The sequence below is a fragment of the Anomaloglossus baeobatrachus genome, chromosome 7 (genome assembly GCF_048569485.1).
Source record: "Anomaloglossus baeobatrachus isolate aAnoBae1 chromosome 7, aAnoBae1.hap1, whole genome shotgun sequence".
Taxonomy (NCBI): domain Eukaryota; kingdom Metazoa; phylum Chordata; class Amphibia; order Anura; family Aromobatidae; genus Anomaloglossus; species Anomaloglossus baeobatrachus.
Window position 1 is genome coordinate 178,973,122 of NC_134359.1, and position 16,399 is coordinate 178,989,520.

At 42.4% G+C, this 16,399-nt stretch overlaps 1 protein-coding gene across 1 annotated transcript in view; it reads left to right on the forward strand.

Moving 5' to 3' along the window:
- The window catches only part of CALCRL (calcitonin receptor like receptor), a 353,836-nt gene that overhangs the window by 320,384 nt on the left and 17,053 nt on the right, over positions 1-16,399 (forward strand). The window lies entirely within an intron of this gene.

Consider the following 16,399-nt stretch of genomic DNA (forward strand, 5'->3'; position numbering starts at 1 on the left):
GTAAATATTTTATATCTGTTCATGGGACAACACAGAACATATGGCTTTCAGAAACACCCGATCTATCAAAATATAAAATCAATTAATCTCATCGGTAAACGGTGTAACAGCAAAAAAATTCCAAAACGCAAAAACTACATTTTTTTGGTTGCTGCAAATTTTGCGCAAAGTGCAATAACAGGCGATCAAAACGTGGCATCTGCGCAAAAGTGGTACTGTTAAAAAACGTCAGCTCGAGACGCAAAAAATAAGCAGTCACTGAGCGATAGATCCTGAAAAATGAGAGTGATACCGGTTTTGGAAAATGGCGCAAAAATGTCGCCACTTTTTTGGACAGACTTGTGCAATTTTTTAACCTTTTAGATAAAAGTAAACCTATACATGTTTGGACTCTACAAACTCATACCGACTTGAGACATCACACTGACACATCAGTTTTATCATATAGAGAACATGGTGAATAAAATATCTCAAAAACTATTGTGCAAACGCACTTTTTTTGCAATTTTTCCGCACTTGAAATTTTTTTTGCTGTTTTCCAGTACTCTATATGGTAAAATTTATGGTTTCATTCAAAAGTACAGCTTCTCCCTCAAAAAACAAGCCCTTATATGGCAAGATTGATGGAAAAATAAAAAAGTTGCAGCTCTCGGAAGAAGGTGAGCAAAAAACCCCCCAAAAAACGGAAAATCACCTGGGGGTGAAGGGGTTAACTCTATTGGGCATGGAGTTCACTAGAGCTTTACAGGAGCCACTGGAATCCTCTTTCCCCACATGATAACACTAAGCTGGTGGCTGTTTTAGACACCTTGCGTACCTACACTTTCTATTTGAGGATGCCCCACAGATGCTCAATAGTGTTTTGGTTTGGAGACATGCTTGGCCAGTCCAGCACCTTTACTATCAGTTTCTTTAGTAAGGCAGTGGTCTTCTTGGAGCTGTTTTGAGTCATTATATTGGAATACTGCCCTGCGGCCCAGTTTCCAAAGGGAGGGGATCATGCTGTGCACAGCACATGTTGGCATTCATGGTTCTGTCATTGACCTGTAGTTCCCCACATCCGGCAGCACTCATGCAGCCCCAAACCATGACACCCCCACCACTATGCTTAACTCTAGGCAAGACACACTTGACGTTGTATTCCTCACCTGCTTGGCGCCACAAACACTTGATAACTGAATCAAATAAGTTCTATAGCATAGAACACTGTAAATGGTCCTGTGAATGACTATAGAATAATAGCTGCTGAGAATAAAGATGCATGTCATATGGATGTCACACGGATGCTAAGTGAGAAAATAATTCACACTCGCATTACACTGTATAGGGAATACCAAAGGGATTTCACTTGTCCTATTTTTCTGAATAAGAATGGGACCGACTTTTTTATACGCCAGTGTGAGAGTACCCTAACAGTTTATATATCTCTCATTCCTGTGGTTACACTCCCCCTTAAGGCTATGTTCACACTAGAAAAATGATTTTTCTTAAGAAATTTCTTAAGAAATTTCTTAAGAGTGCACCTGTGTTAAAAAACGCACCTGCGTTTTTGCCGCGTTTTCGGTGCGTTTTTGGTGCGTTTTCGGTCCGTTTTTGGTGCGTTTTTACCGCTGGTTGCTCCCTGCGTTATTGTGCCAATTATCTATGGCAAAAAACGCAGTTAGCTGCAGAAAAGAAGTGACATGCTCATTCTTTTTCTTAAGAAAATCTACTGAAAGAATTTTCTTAAGAAAAAAACGCAGTATGTGCACAGCTAATTTTTTTTGCCATAGGTTTTGCTGGGGAATGTCTGCAGAAAGGTTACAAGAATTTCTCAAGAAATTTCTGCAGCAAAAACGGACCCAAAACGCAGGTAAAAAACGCAGTGTGTGAACATAGCCTAAGAGAACTAGTTCAAGATCAGGCCATTTACTTCGGGCACATTTTCTGTTTTGTTTTTTTTTGTTTTTGTTTTTTCTTACCCCCATACATATGGTTTAAAGAGCTGTGAAGTGTCAGATATTCTTTTAGAATCAATGCTATTCTTCCTGTTAAAACAACAGTCATAATTTGGGGAACCCCAATGATCCTGAGTTATTAGGGTCTGTTTGGGGGTGGCATTAGTGTCCGTCTCATAGAGGACCTGATATTGTCAGGGCCTCCCCACTGAATTAAAGGAACACAATTTCTCTCACTTTACCTCTGCAATATACAGCTCACCATAAAAAAATGATATTCTATTAGTTAGGAGGATAAAAAGGTTATTCATCTTTTTTTTATATTACTGTTAATTGTAAGGTTATCAAAGCAAGGTCTCATTCAGGTGTCATTTTTTTTTTACATACAAGAAAAACTGAGTGAGTTTCATCAGTGATTTTAGTGTAAGATTCATCTGAGTTTTATCAGTTCGGTCTGATCTCAATCAGTTTAATCAGTTTTTCTCATATGAGAACATTTCTCTATTCTTTTCCTATCTAACAGTCTGTGAAAATCGGGCTACACTCATATGGCATTTGAGTACTGCCCGATTTTTTTTTTTTTTTTTAATGAACCCATAGAGTTGTACTTGTATCAAACTCAGATGTGTTTCCACGTTTTTGTGCAGACAGCTCGTTCTGCTGTAAATCATGGACATGTTAATGACCCCACTCACTCTTGTAGGTAAAAGTGCTATCCATGAAAACTACAGATAGCATTTGTATTCAAAAACGGAAATCTAAATGAGGCTTAAAGAGGTTTTCCACTACTAATTTAACCCATTCGCATATGACCTAACTCTCCCTAATAATCATTTTTCTAATATACTTCTATTACCTGCACTGCTCCTGTAAGCTTCTGTGTTTGTGGCTGCGCTATTACTATTACTCAGGCTACTTTTGATCTGGGGACCGGAATCGGACGCACTGAACAGCGGACATTATTGGTGGGGGTGGGGCTGCCTCTCACTGAGTGACAGTAGTCTGAGCACGCATGCTCAGATTGGACCTCACTCTCATCTTTGCCTCTATTCTGCAGCCTTCATCTGCCTCTAACAGCCAATGGTTGAGCGGCGCTCCGCGTCAGTGGCATTAACCTGTTAAATGCCGCTGTCAATCTCTGACAATGACATTTAATGCACAATAGCAGAAGGTGCATTCTTCTGATCCCTCATAGGAGTGCTGATGTGTTGTCATAACAGCCAGGGGTCTGCTGAAGACCCCTGTATCTCTCATCACAGTACTTCTGTGAAAACTAGCCCGCATATGACGTTCATAGGAGATTGTGATGTCTTCTATATACAGCAATGGTATGGCATTGCTTTATATATGGAACAAGTGATCAGACTATTGCATGCTTAAATCCCATAAGGGAACTATTAAATACTGTACAAATTAGAAAAACGTTAAAAAAAATAAAAGTAAAAGTTCTAATCACCCCCCTTTCACCACTTTAAAAATTAAGGGAAAAAATACATATTTAGCATCACTACGTTCGTAACAGTCCTAGATATCAAAATATAAAATAAATTAATCCGGACTTCCGGTTCCGGCGCTGTGATGTGAGGACGTGGGAGACAGAGCTCCGCACGTTCCTCAGCCCCACACACAGACTACAAGAGCCCCACGGCCGCGGGAGCAGGTGAAGAACGGGAGGCGAGGAGCAGGAGGTGACCGTGCATGGAGCGGTACCTCCTCCGGAGCAACGGCAAACAGCTGAAGCAGGGTGCTGCAGAGAGAGCAGAGCACATGGAGCACAAAATGGCGGCCGCGGGCCGCGGCAATATGCAGGGAGGTGAGTGGGGACAGATGGAGGAGGGGGAGCAGCTGAGAGAGCAGCGGAGAGCTCAGCAACACAAACAGCAGACAGCCCAGCAGCATGAGCAGTAGACAGCCCAGCAGCACGAGCAGCAGACAGCCCAGCAGCACAACCAGTTCCCAGGCCTGCAAATTGATTATGAATGTCTGGCTGGAGCAGTGGCAGTGCACCTGGCAGACAAGATCAAAGACTCTAGAGGCCATGGTGGGGGCAGCGCTAGCACCCTTAAAGGAACAGATCACACAGCAGGGAGCCAGGATGTCAGAGATGGAGCAAAGAATCTCTGACACAGAGGACGAGGTGAAAGCAATAAAGGGGCAGCTGCAGGAGATGGTGGAGGGATCCCAGGCCATGAGAGACAAACTAGAGGATCTGGAAAACCGCTCCAGAAGAAGCAATTTAAGGCTGGTGGGACTGCCGGAATCCATAAGCATGCGGCAATTGGACAACATATGTGAAGCAGAGCTCCCCAAGGTGCTAGGTCTGATGCACAAATGCAGGGTGGAAAGAGCGCACAGAGTGGGCCCTGTAAGAGAGCGTCCAGGCACAGGAGGAACAAGTGGGAAAGAAGACAGCACGGGAGTGACGGGACCAGCCAGGCCGCGCCAAGTGATAATAAAATACTTGGAATACAAAGACAAAGAAGACATACTGTGAGCGTTTAGGGGAAGGAGGACCCCACTGTCTTTACAAGGGCATAAAGTGCTGATCTTCGGGGACTACTCGGCGGAGGTTACGCGCAAAAGGAAAGCCTTTAGTAAGATTTATACCGCGCTGTATCGTAAAGGCATAAAATTCCAACTGCTCTATCCTGCAATACTGAAAGTAACAAGACGAGATGGATCCCTTTTTGCGACGAAAGACTTGAGTGAGGTGGAGAGATGGATGGAGGAGATGGAGAACAGAAACCAGACTGAGGACTTCCCGGAGAGGCAACATGATCGGCAAGGAAGAGAGGAGGAGAGCCGGGCATCGGGCCGGAACGACTAGATGGAGGGGAAGGAGATACATGCAGGAAGCCCAAAGGCAAGGAGGTCGCCGTCGCATAGGCCTGGAAACCAAAAGAAGGGAGCGCCATGAGAGAGGCTGCAAGGAGAAGAATTGATATTTTGAACTGAACTGAGGGGCCCAAGAGAGAGGGGACTGACGGAATGCAGGGGATGAGTAACATCTACTGTTTATTATTGCATTTTTACTTCCTACTTCCACTTCCTCTTCCACTTCCTACATCCTCTTCCATCTCCCCTTCCACTTCCTGCTTCCCCTTTCACTACCTCTTTCACTTCCTACTTCCTCTTCCACTTCCCACTTCCTCTTACACTTCATACTGCCTCTTACACTTCCTCTTACACTTCCTCTTACACCCCATCTACCTCTTCCTACTTCCTTTTCCACTTCCACTTCCTACTTCCACTTCCTACTTTCACTTCCTACTTCCTGTCCCACTTCCTACTTCCTCTTCCACTTCCTCTTCCAACTTCCTCTTCCACTTCCTTTTCCACTTCCTACTTCCTCTCCCACTTCCCTTTATATTTCCCACTTCCTTTTCCATTTTCATTTCCCATCTCCCTTGTGCTTTCTTTTTCTTTTCCTCCTTTTTTCTCTCTTCTTGTAGGCTTTTCCTTTCTTTTCTCTTTCTCTTCATTTCCCCTTGCCTCTTCAATTTATATTGACCAAGGTGCCCTGCCCCCTCGGGGGTGTAGGGGGGTCCTAACATCTATGAGGGAGCGGGTTTCTCTCTCTTTAATATCTACTGATATATCGCTTCTCTGGTAGCCAGGTCACTTATGCTGATGCGAGGTGGAGTGAAATTGAGATTATAGGCAACAAATAATAGATATGGGCAATGAGGGTGGGGGTATTGTATGCTGGCACGGCTATTGACCAGGAAGGCCTTGCTCTGGTGTGTTAGATAACAGAACAATGGGGGACTGGCTATATGTAAATGTTAATCAGTTGGCTGAGAGGGGATTGAGGAGCTAGGAACATCACAGAAAAAATGGAAGTGATAAGACCATTGATTGTAAAGGGGGGGGACAGTTGAGGGGTTGTTAGTTGATAATAGATCTAGGTTGAATAGTTGGGTTCAGGGAAAGCAATGCTATAAGCACACCGAAAGACAACTGAGGGCAGTTGGGGGGGTAGCCAACAGGTTTATAGTTAATGCCAAGAAGGGGACACAAGGTTGCGCCAAGGCAATACATAGTTGTAAGCACACAGCGGAGTTAGAGGAAATCCAAAGCCACGCACACGGGGGGACACATAGCGACGCAAAAAACATGAGCAACGGAGACTATGGTTAAAATAGTGACATGGAACGTGAAAGGTCTGAAATCACCTCACAAGCGCATGATGGTTCTGAGACATCTTAAAAGATTGAAGGTAGATATTGCACTGCTGCAGGAAATGCATTTACCACGGGAAGATTTTTTTCGAATGCAGAAATTATGAGTAGGAAAAGTAGTTGGGTCGGGCTCCCCGGGAAGGAAAGCAGGGGTCATGATTCTATTAAACAAACATTTCAACCATACAATAACTTCCCAAGATAGCGACGAGGAAGGTAGATATGTCCATATAAAATTAAATAGCCCGCAGGGAGAGTTTAGCATTCACAACATATATGCCCCCAACAAGGAGCAGAATTCGTTTTTCAAACTTATCACAAGTAAAGTGGGAATGGACACAGAACGGAACAAATTAGTGGGAGGAGATTTCAATGCGGTGGTCCTAGGGGAAGAGGATAGGCGACATAACAGGGGTCAAGGTGGGCAGACAAGAACGACAGAAGGCTTGATGGCTAGGCTGCTGGAAGACACAAATCTGAAAGACAGTTGGAGGCTACAGCACCCATATGACCGTGAATTCACTCACTACTCACATCCGCATGACGCATGGTCAAGAATTGATTATATTCTGGTTGACCAATCATTTTTGAGTAGGGTCAGGGATGTGGATATTAGCAAGAAGAGAATGGCACTTCCTGTATATGCGTCGGAGATATTGGGGTGCACTTCAGGTTCCAAAGCCAAACAGTGAGAAGTATACAAGGCACTCCCAAGATGATTTAAAGAAAATGTATTCATGTGCGTAACAAAAAACGTTTTCGGTCCTATGTGGACCTTCCTCAGTAGCACATGTGTGAGGGAACACGCTGTGTGGCTTGTCAGACGCGGAATCCACCGCTGTAATGGGGGCTGCCATCATGGCAGCCCCCATTACAGCGGTGGATTCCGCGTCTGACAGCCCACACAGCGTGTTCCCTCACACATGTGCTACTGAGGAAGGTCCACATAGGACCGAAAACATTTTTGTTACGCACATGAATACATTTTTCTTCAAATCATCTTGGGGAGTGCCTTGTATACTTCTCAGGGATGTGGATATTGAGAACATGGTGATATCGGACCACAGCCCGGTGACCTTAGAAATAAATGACACAGTTCAGAGGGGACCAGATTATTTGTGGAGGTTCCCGTCCTTTCTACTTAGAGATACAGATTTTGTCAAAATTCTGAAAGGCTGGTGGGACGAGTATAGCAACACCAACAGCGAACATGAGACAGATGTAATGTTATTTTGGGAAGCAGCAAAAGCAGTGCTGAGAGGGAGGCTAATGGGGTATCTTGCTACAATCAAGAGACATTCACAATACCAAGAAGCTAGTGATACGCTTAGTTCCCAAATATTTCATATATTTTTCTCTATGTTCCAAAAAGCAAAAGAGGAATGGAAGGGGGCGAAACAAGAGTTCGAGCTTTGGGCAGGAAAAAGGGAAGCGCTCGTACGGTCACAAATGGAGGTTGACCTGCACAGATATGTCAATAAAGCAGGGAAATTACTGGACAATTTGGCTAAGGGAAGGCGACCAATGACTTCAATAATCAGTATGACTGGACAGGAGGGGAACAAATCCACAAAACCACAGGAAATTAACCAGATCCTGGGGGATTACTATGAGAAACTGTATAGTAAGGGGAATGAGGGGGGTGAAGGAGGGGCAGAATGGCTGAAACAAATAAACCTCACCCGACTCAGCACAAAGGAGCTGACTAGTCTGAATGCAGAAGTCACAATAGAAGAAGTCCAAAAGGTGATAGGAGAGTTAAACGTACATAAAGCTCCGGGACCCGATGGGTTCAATGGGGAATTCTATAAAGGGATGAAGGAGCAGATCTCACCAATATTGACACGTGTGTTTAACAAAATACTGGGAGGCACGGAAATATCGAGTTACCTCAACACGGCATATATAAAACTTATACTTAAGGGAGAGAAAAACCTAGATAATCCAGCAAACTATAGACCGATCTCTTTGATCAACCAGGACCTAAAATTACTGACCAAATTGATGGCCAACAGACTGGCAGAGATATTGCCGAACGTAATCTCTTCGGCCCATTCAGGGTTTGTAAAGGGGAAATCGGCGGTGACCAATATAAGAAAAACCATGCTAGTAATGGATGCCAATAGGCACGGACAACCACAGAAGGGGGCATTTCCAGCCATGATCACACTAGATGCCGAAAAGGCATTTGACAATGTAAGGTGGTCATGGCTGGAAACAGTAATGGATGAGGTAGGCATTCAGGGAGCATTTAGAACATTCATTAGAGTATTATATACGAATCCTAAAGCCAGGGTGGCAACCCCAGGATTTCTGTCGAGACCTTTCCCATTGACTAAAGGGACTAGACAGGGGTGCCCACTGTCCGCCCTCCTGTTCAACCTGGCGATCGAGCCCCTATCAAGAATGTTGAATGAGGGAAATTGCTTTGAAGGTATCAGCATTGGAGGCGAGGTGCTACGGTCAGCCCTGTTTGCGGACGACATTATATTGTTTATGAATAAACCCCAGAAGGAACTCCCAAGGACACTACAACGGATAGAGGAATTTGGAAACTTGGCAGGTTTTAAATTAAATAAGGCAAAATGTGAAATACTGTTTCTACACCAGCAGAGCACAGCGGTGCTGGCAGCCCGGGGAATAGGAGACAATGTCTATGGGATACCAATAGCGAGAACCCACGTTAAATATCTGGGAATCCAAGTGGGACGCCAACCTGCATTGATATGAGTTAAATTTTAAACCATTGATAACGAACATAGAACGGGAATTGAAGATGTGGGAGGGGCTTCCATTATCACTACTGGGTAGGAACTATCTTCTAAAAATGATGAGTTTCTCAAAACTATTATACCCAATGCAGACTATCCCTATATTATTAAAACACACAGACGTAAACAGGCTGAACAAAGCGTTTTTGACCTTCTTGTGGAGGGGAAAAAGGCCGAGAATAAAGGCTGAGAAACTAATGCAGACGCTGGAGAAGGGGGTATTTAAAATGCCAAACATTAGAGGGTACAATCTGGCGTGCCTCATGAGACATATAATAGACTTCAACATACCAAACAAACAGAAGGTTAATAAGATAGTACATTGTCCCAAATGTAGGATGCTAAACACGGATCTGTTACATGGGATTTGGCAATGACCAGAGAGTCAAAAATTCTGGAAAAAAAATGCAGCCGCTAATAACTAGTATATGGGGGGTAGAGGTGGCGATGGACCCATTGATATGGATTTTTCATGATGACCATGTTGAACAAATGGCAAGAGTGAGTGAAAAAAGAGAGAGAATACCAAAGCTGTTCCATAGTATAGCCATAATAGGAAAAAGGGCTTTGCTGGGCAAATGGTTCGAAGGCAAGGTTCCGTCAGAAGACGAGGTAATGAGGCAGATTAAAATGCTACTTAGAATTGAACAGAGGACAGCAGGAAAAAACAAAGACGGCTTGACCGACACATTCTTTGAAAAATGGAGAAAATTCATTGAAAAACAATGTGCAGCTACAGAAATACAAACAATAGTTACCCCCTTCACGTACACAGAGTGGTATCTACTAGAAGACATTAAGGGAACATTAGGGAAATTAAAACAGCCATAATGTGAAGGTGTGATAAGGCGGCAAATGATTCATCTAGAGGCATGGGGTGGAAAAAAAAAAAAAATGACAAAATGTGGCGTGGTTGGATATTCTTCGTGTGGGCTAGACAGGAGGAAAAAAGTGTGCTAAGTTGTTGGGGGGGTTATTTTAGAATAGAAGGGGGGGAAACAAGGGAAACAGGAGGAATAGTTAATTGCCAATAACCTGTTAATGGACATGGTGAATCCATACTTGCTATATTGTTTAACAAGATGTAATGCATATGAAAATTTGCAATAAAATTTGGTGTTTAAAAAAAAAAATAAATTAATTAATCCAATCAGTAAACCGCATAATGAGAAAAAAAATAAAAATCCCAGAATTGCAATTTTTCAGCCACCACAACGGAAATTTTTTTTCACATGCAGCTATTTTGCATATGACTAGTTATGCAGATTCTCGTCATGTTACTGCATTATTACTGTTTTGCTCCTGGTGTTTGAATTTTTTTCCTGTATACTACAAATTACAACTTTTTCTCACAGTCCATAATAGCTCTGTTTGTTAATAGGTTGATTCCCAACCAAAAGGTCACTGGTTTGAATAGAAGAGCAGCCATGAAAAAGATTTCCTAAGAAAAGAGAAATAGTATCGTCCAGTTCATCAATAGGGCCAACAAAATTGCCAAACTCCATCTTTCCACCGCCTGCCGACTCCAACTATAAAATATTTCATTAATCTGTACATTCCTTGACCTAGAGTCTGCAAAAACATTAGTGAATGCCTTCATTATCTCCCAACTGGACTACTGTAACCTCCTGCTCTGTGGCCTTCCTTCTAACACTCTTACTCCCCTCCAATCTATCCTAAATTCTGCTGCCCAACTAATCCACCTGTTGCCTCGCTATTCCCCAGCCTCTCCTTTCTGCCAATCCTTTCATCGGCTTCTCATTGCCCAAAGACTTCATTTCAAAATACTAGCTATAACATACAAAGCCACCCGCAACCTGAAATCACCATTCATCTGCGACCTAGTCTCCTGGTACTTACCTACACGCAACCTCCGATCTTCACAAGATCCTCTTCACTACTTCCCTCTTATCACCACTTCCCACAATTGCATACAAGATTTCTCCCGTGCCTCCCCCATACTCTGGAACACTCTCCCGCAACACATTAGACTCTCGCCTACCATGTAAACCTTCAAAAGGAAGACCTACCTCTTCCAACAAACTCACAACCTGCAGTAACCCTCAGTCCACCATAGCATTGCACAACCCACTCTACCCTCACCTACTGTATCCTGAACCTTTTCCTTGTAGACTGTGAGCCCTCGTGAGCAGGGTTCTCTCTCCTCCTGTACCGGTCTGTGACTTGAAATGTTCAAGATTATTGTACTTGTCTAGGTATGCCCCTTTTTCACATGTGAAGCGCCAAGGATTAAATGGCGCTAAAATAATAATAAATAATAATGTAAGGACCATGACAGTGGGAAGAATAAAAAATGAAGTTCGTCCATCTGGTCAAAAGCCAAGAGGTGGATGTCCAGGCAAAATGTCAGTCAACAAGTTGGCTCATCACAAGGTCTATCAGTTCTGGCGCAACAAACACGGCAGTAGAGGTGGCTCTTATGTTTTGTAATATTGAGATCACAGACATCCATGCAAGCATCATGCAATATATGTTACACAAGTCTTGAATGGTGGCCTGAAAAAAGGTAAAGAAGCCTCAACTTCAATATCATCATAAGAATCGTGAGCTTGAGTTTGTAAAGAAGTACAAAAAGTGGACAGTAGAAGAGAGGAAACAGATGATTTGGAGCGATGAGACGACAGTCAATAGACTAGCCTCTGATGGGTGCAAATTGGTCTGGAAGAAACAAGGGAAAAAGGGGCTAACAGATTGAGAAATTGAAGGAACTGTCAAGTTCAGTGGTGGAAACCTGATCATATGGTGTTGTTTCACAGCCAAAGACATTGGATATTTCTCAGATAATGGTTGTCTCATTGCTCAGCTATATGTGAGTATCCTACAAGACAAGTTATTTTGCACACTCAAGTACTATGAGTGTGATAAGGACAATATAGTGTTCCAATAGGACAATGACCCAAAGCATATGTAAAGATTGGTGATGAAATGGTTCAATGACAATGAAGTAGAGTTGCTAGATTGGCCCCCACAGTCCCCAGAGCTCAACTCAATTAAACACTTGTGCGTAGAGTTGAAGAAAAAGCTGTGTACAGTTAGGTCCAGAAATATTTGGACAGCGACACAAGTTTTGTTATTTTAGCTGTTTACAAAAACATGTTCAGAAATACAATTATATATATAATATGGGCTGAAAGTGCACACTCCCAGCAGCAATATGAGAGTTTTCACATCCAAATCGGAGAAAGGGTTTAGGAATCCTAGCTCTGTAATGCATAGCCTCCTCTTTTTAAAGGGACCAAAAGTAATTGGACAAGGGACTCTAAGGGCTGCAATTAACTCTGAAGGCGTCTCCCTCGTTAACCTGTAATCAATGAAGTAGTTAAAAGGTCTGGGGTTGATTACAGGTGTGTGGTTTTGCATTTGGAAGCTGTTGCTGTGACCAGACAACATGCGGTCTAAGGAACTCTCAATTGAGGTGAAGCAGAACATCCTGAGGTTGAAAAAAAATAAAAAATCCATCAGAGAGATAGCAGACATGCTTGGAGTAGCAAAATCAACAGTCGGGTACATTCTGAGAAAAAAGGAATTGACTGGTGAGCTTGGGAACTCAAAAAGGCCTGGGCGTCCACGGATGACAACAGTGGTGGATGATCGCCGCATACTTTCTTTGGTGAAGAAGAACCCGTTCACAACATCAACTGAGGTCCAGAACACTCTCAGTGAAGTAGGTGTATCTGTCTCTAAGTCAACAGTAAAGAGAAGACTCCATGAAAGTAAATACAAAGGGTTCACATATAGATGCAAACCATTCATCAATTCCAAAAATAGACAGGCCAGAGTTAAATTTGCTGAAAAACACCTCATGAAGCCAGCTCAGTTCTGGAAAAGTATTCTATGGACAGATGAGACAAAGATCAACCTGTACCAGAATGATGGGAAGAAAAAAGTTTGGAGAAAAAAGGGAACGGCACATGATCCAAGGCACACCACATCCTCTGTAAAACATGGTGGAGGCAACGTGATGGCATGGGCATGCATGGCTTTCAATGGCACTGGGTCACTTGTGTTTATTGATGACATAACAGCAGACAAGAGTAGCCGGATGAATTCTGAAGTGTACCGGGATATACTTTCAGCCCAGATTCAGCCAAATGCCGCAAAGTTGATCGGACGGCGCTTCATAGTACAGATGGACAATGACCCCAAGCATACAGCCAAAGCTACCCTGGAGTTCATGAGTGCAAAAAAGTGGAACATTCTGCAATGGCCAAGTCAATCACCAGATCTTAACCCAATTGAGCATGCATTTCACTTGCTCAAATCCAGACTTAAGACGGAAAGACCCACAAACAAGCAAGACCTGAAGGCTGCGGCTGTAAAGGCCTGGCAAAGCATTAAGAAGGAGGAAACCCAGCGTTTGGTGATGTCCATGGGTTCCAGACTTAAGGCAGTGATTGCCTCCAAAGGATTCGCAACAAAATATTGAAAATAAAAATATTTTGTTTGGGTTTGGTTTATTTGTCCAATTACTTTTGACCTCCTAAAATGTGGAGTGTTTGTAAAGAAATGTGTACAATTCCTACAATTTCTATCAGATATTTTTGTTCAAACCTTCAAATTAAACGTTACAATCTGCACTTGAATTCTGTTGTAGAGGTTTCATTTCAAATCCAATGTGGTGGCATGCAGATCCCAACTCGCGAAAATTGTGTCACTGTCCAAATATTTCTGGACCTAACTGTACATACTGAACTGAGTTGACCAGTATGCAGCAACATTCGAACCATGTAAAAGAGACCTGGGATCAGATTTCGGTCGAGACGTGCTTGAATCTGAAGGATTCAGGCAGTGCTGAAAGCCTGAATTTACAAAATATTAACAAAATAATCAAAACTTAAAATGTAGATTTTTAGAAGCAAAACAGTAACAATGTTCTGACACAAGAATCTGCATAATTAATCATATGCTAAATAGTTGCTAGTCAAATTTATGTATGAGGCAGCCAATATGATTGTCTGTCTATAATATGAAAGAAAATCTCACTCTCAAAGCTGAAGTGGATGGTGAGATATGGAGCCTGAAAATCAAAAGCTCAAAACATTGTTACCCTTTGCTTATCAGTGTAAATAAAACAAAAACTATGGTTTTATGGTAAAGATTAACTCTGGAAATAAAAAAAAAAAAAAACATTTGCAGAATTTCACCTTTTTTTTTTTTTGCTATTTGACCAGAGTTGGTATTTTCCCCCCACTTACCATTACATCATGATATGATAAAATGGATGGTGTCATTCAAAAATACAACTCATACCGCAAAGAACAAGCTCTCACGCGGCTATATAGACAGAAAACTAAAGTTATGGCTCTTGTAATAAAGGGAGGAGAAAAATGAAAGTGCAAAAACAAAAAGTTGCCCAGTCCTTAACCCCTACACGACCGAGGACGTACCGGTACGTCCTAAATCATGAAGGGATAATCACCACCAGCTACTGCGATGAGCCGGTGGAGATCCCTGCATATGACTGCTGATTTGAACAACACACATGTGCGGCTATCAGGTGCAGGTGGATCCGAGATCCACCCGCGCCTGTTAATCCTTTAGATTGCGCTGTTAAAATGTGACAGTTGGATTTAAATTGCCGCGGCAGGGAAATCACCTTTGCCCGACGCGTTCAGAGGTCCGTGACGTGATCACGGGGAGATGATGATTGCCATGGTAGCGACGAGTCATGTGATGACTTCTGTCTCTATCATCATGTATTACCTGTTAGAGCCTACAGAGCAGGGGCTCTAACAGGAACTCTGCATTTCTGCTGATCAGAGCTGTGCAGTTCTGATCAACGGAAATGAATCAGCGATCAAACTGCTGATACTTATAGTCCCCTAGCGGGATTAGTAAAGTAAAAAATTTAAAAAAAGACAAAAACCCTAAAAGTTCACATTTAAATTGCCACATTGAAAATTAAACTGTTAAAAAATATACACATATTTGGTATCGCCACATTCAGAAATGCCCAACTATCAAAATATAAAATCAATTAATCTGACCAGTAAGCGGCATAGTGGCAAAAAAATCCAAACAACAAAATTACCCTTACAAAATCCCATTGCTGAACCTCGTATCCTGAAAAATGAGAACGCTACAGGTCCCGGAAAATGATGCAAAAAGTGTGCCAAACTTTTTGGACAAACTTCAGAATTTTTTGAAACCTCTTAGATAAAAGTAATCCTTTACATGTTTGGCATCTACAAACTCGTACCAACCTGAGGCATCACACCGACACATCAGTTTTACCATGCAGTGAACACTGTGAATAAAATACCCCAAAAACAAACGTGCAATCGCACTTTTTTTTTTTTTGCAATTTTTTCGCACTTGAAATTTGTTTGCCGTTTTCCAGTACACTATATGGTAAAACTCATGGTTTCATTTAAAAGTACAACTCATCTCACCTCACATAAAATAAGCCCTTATATTGCAAGATTGACGGAAAAATGAAAAACAGAAAATCACCCTTGGGTGAAGGGGTTAAGGGAACCTATCAGGTGCAATATGCACCAAGAATCATAACCAGTTCTGGGTGCACATTTCTGATCTCTGCTTAACAGTCCCTGTATCTAGTAATATAGATAAAAAGAGATCTTTAGGAAAAGTATTTCTAAAGATCCTCTATGATATGCTAATGAGCGCAGGGACTCATCGCGAGGGCGTTAGTTCCTGCGGCTCTTTCCTTACACTTAGCATGTTAGCACGCCCACAGGCATGTTATTCAATACCCATTACCTAGTATCATTACCATTTAGACAATTTTGTGCTCAGCTCCTTGCCAAAGTGAACACTTCACAGCAGTGATTTGAGCAATCGGAGGGGTCTTAGGGCCCCTCTGATTGGCAGCATATTTAAGTTTGCATAACGTAATAATAATAATAATCATTTTTTTTTTTCCAAAACGTTTTTTATTGATTTTTCAAATTTGTAAAAACATGACAAGTATCATTGCAAAAGAAGAACATTCGTCTGACAAAATGTGACATAGAGGTGGGTGATACCCCAATTTGGAGTTCCATGTTGCTGTTCGATTTAAGATAGTATACAGTAACATTAAACCAAAACATAGGTAATGAAATGTAATATAACATATGCAATACAATTCGTTAAATCTCTGTGTCGTCCCTGAATGATTTCAATTTTGCTAGCGTGTCTTGGTATTCCCAACCGTCTCGTCTCCCCCTCCCGCCAGAGCCCCCTCCTAGGTGATTCTCAGTTTACCCAGGCTGTCCTGGATATCGCTCAGGATATACCACTCCGAGTGAACAAAAGGTGCCATCAGGTTAATTATTTCTCCCTGTGTGAATTGGCTTTCAATAAAATGTCTCCATCTCACAAAAAACTTGGCTGTCAACCCATCTTTATCCCTCTCCGCTTCTAGTTTTTCCCACTTCAGAAGGTTGTGTAGTTCGCCCACAACCTCCTTTATGGATGGGCCCTCCCTTTGAATCCAGTGTTTTAAGATGCAACGCTTAGCTATCAAGGCTATGTCATGCATTAT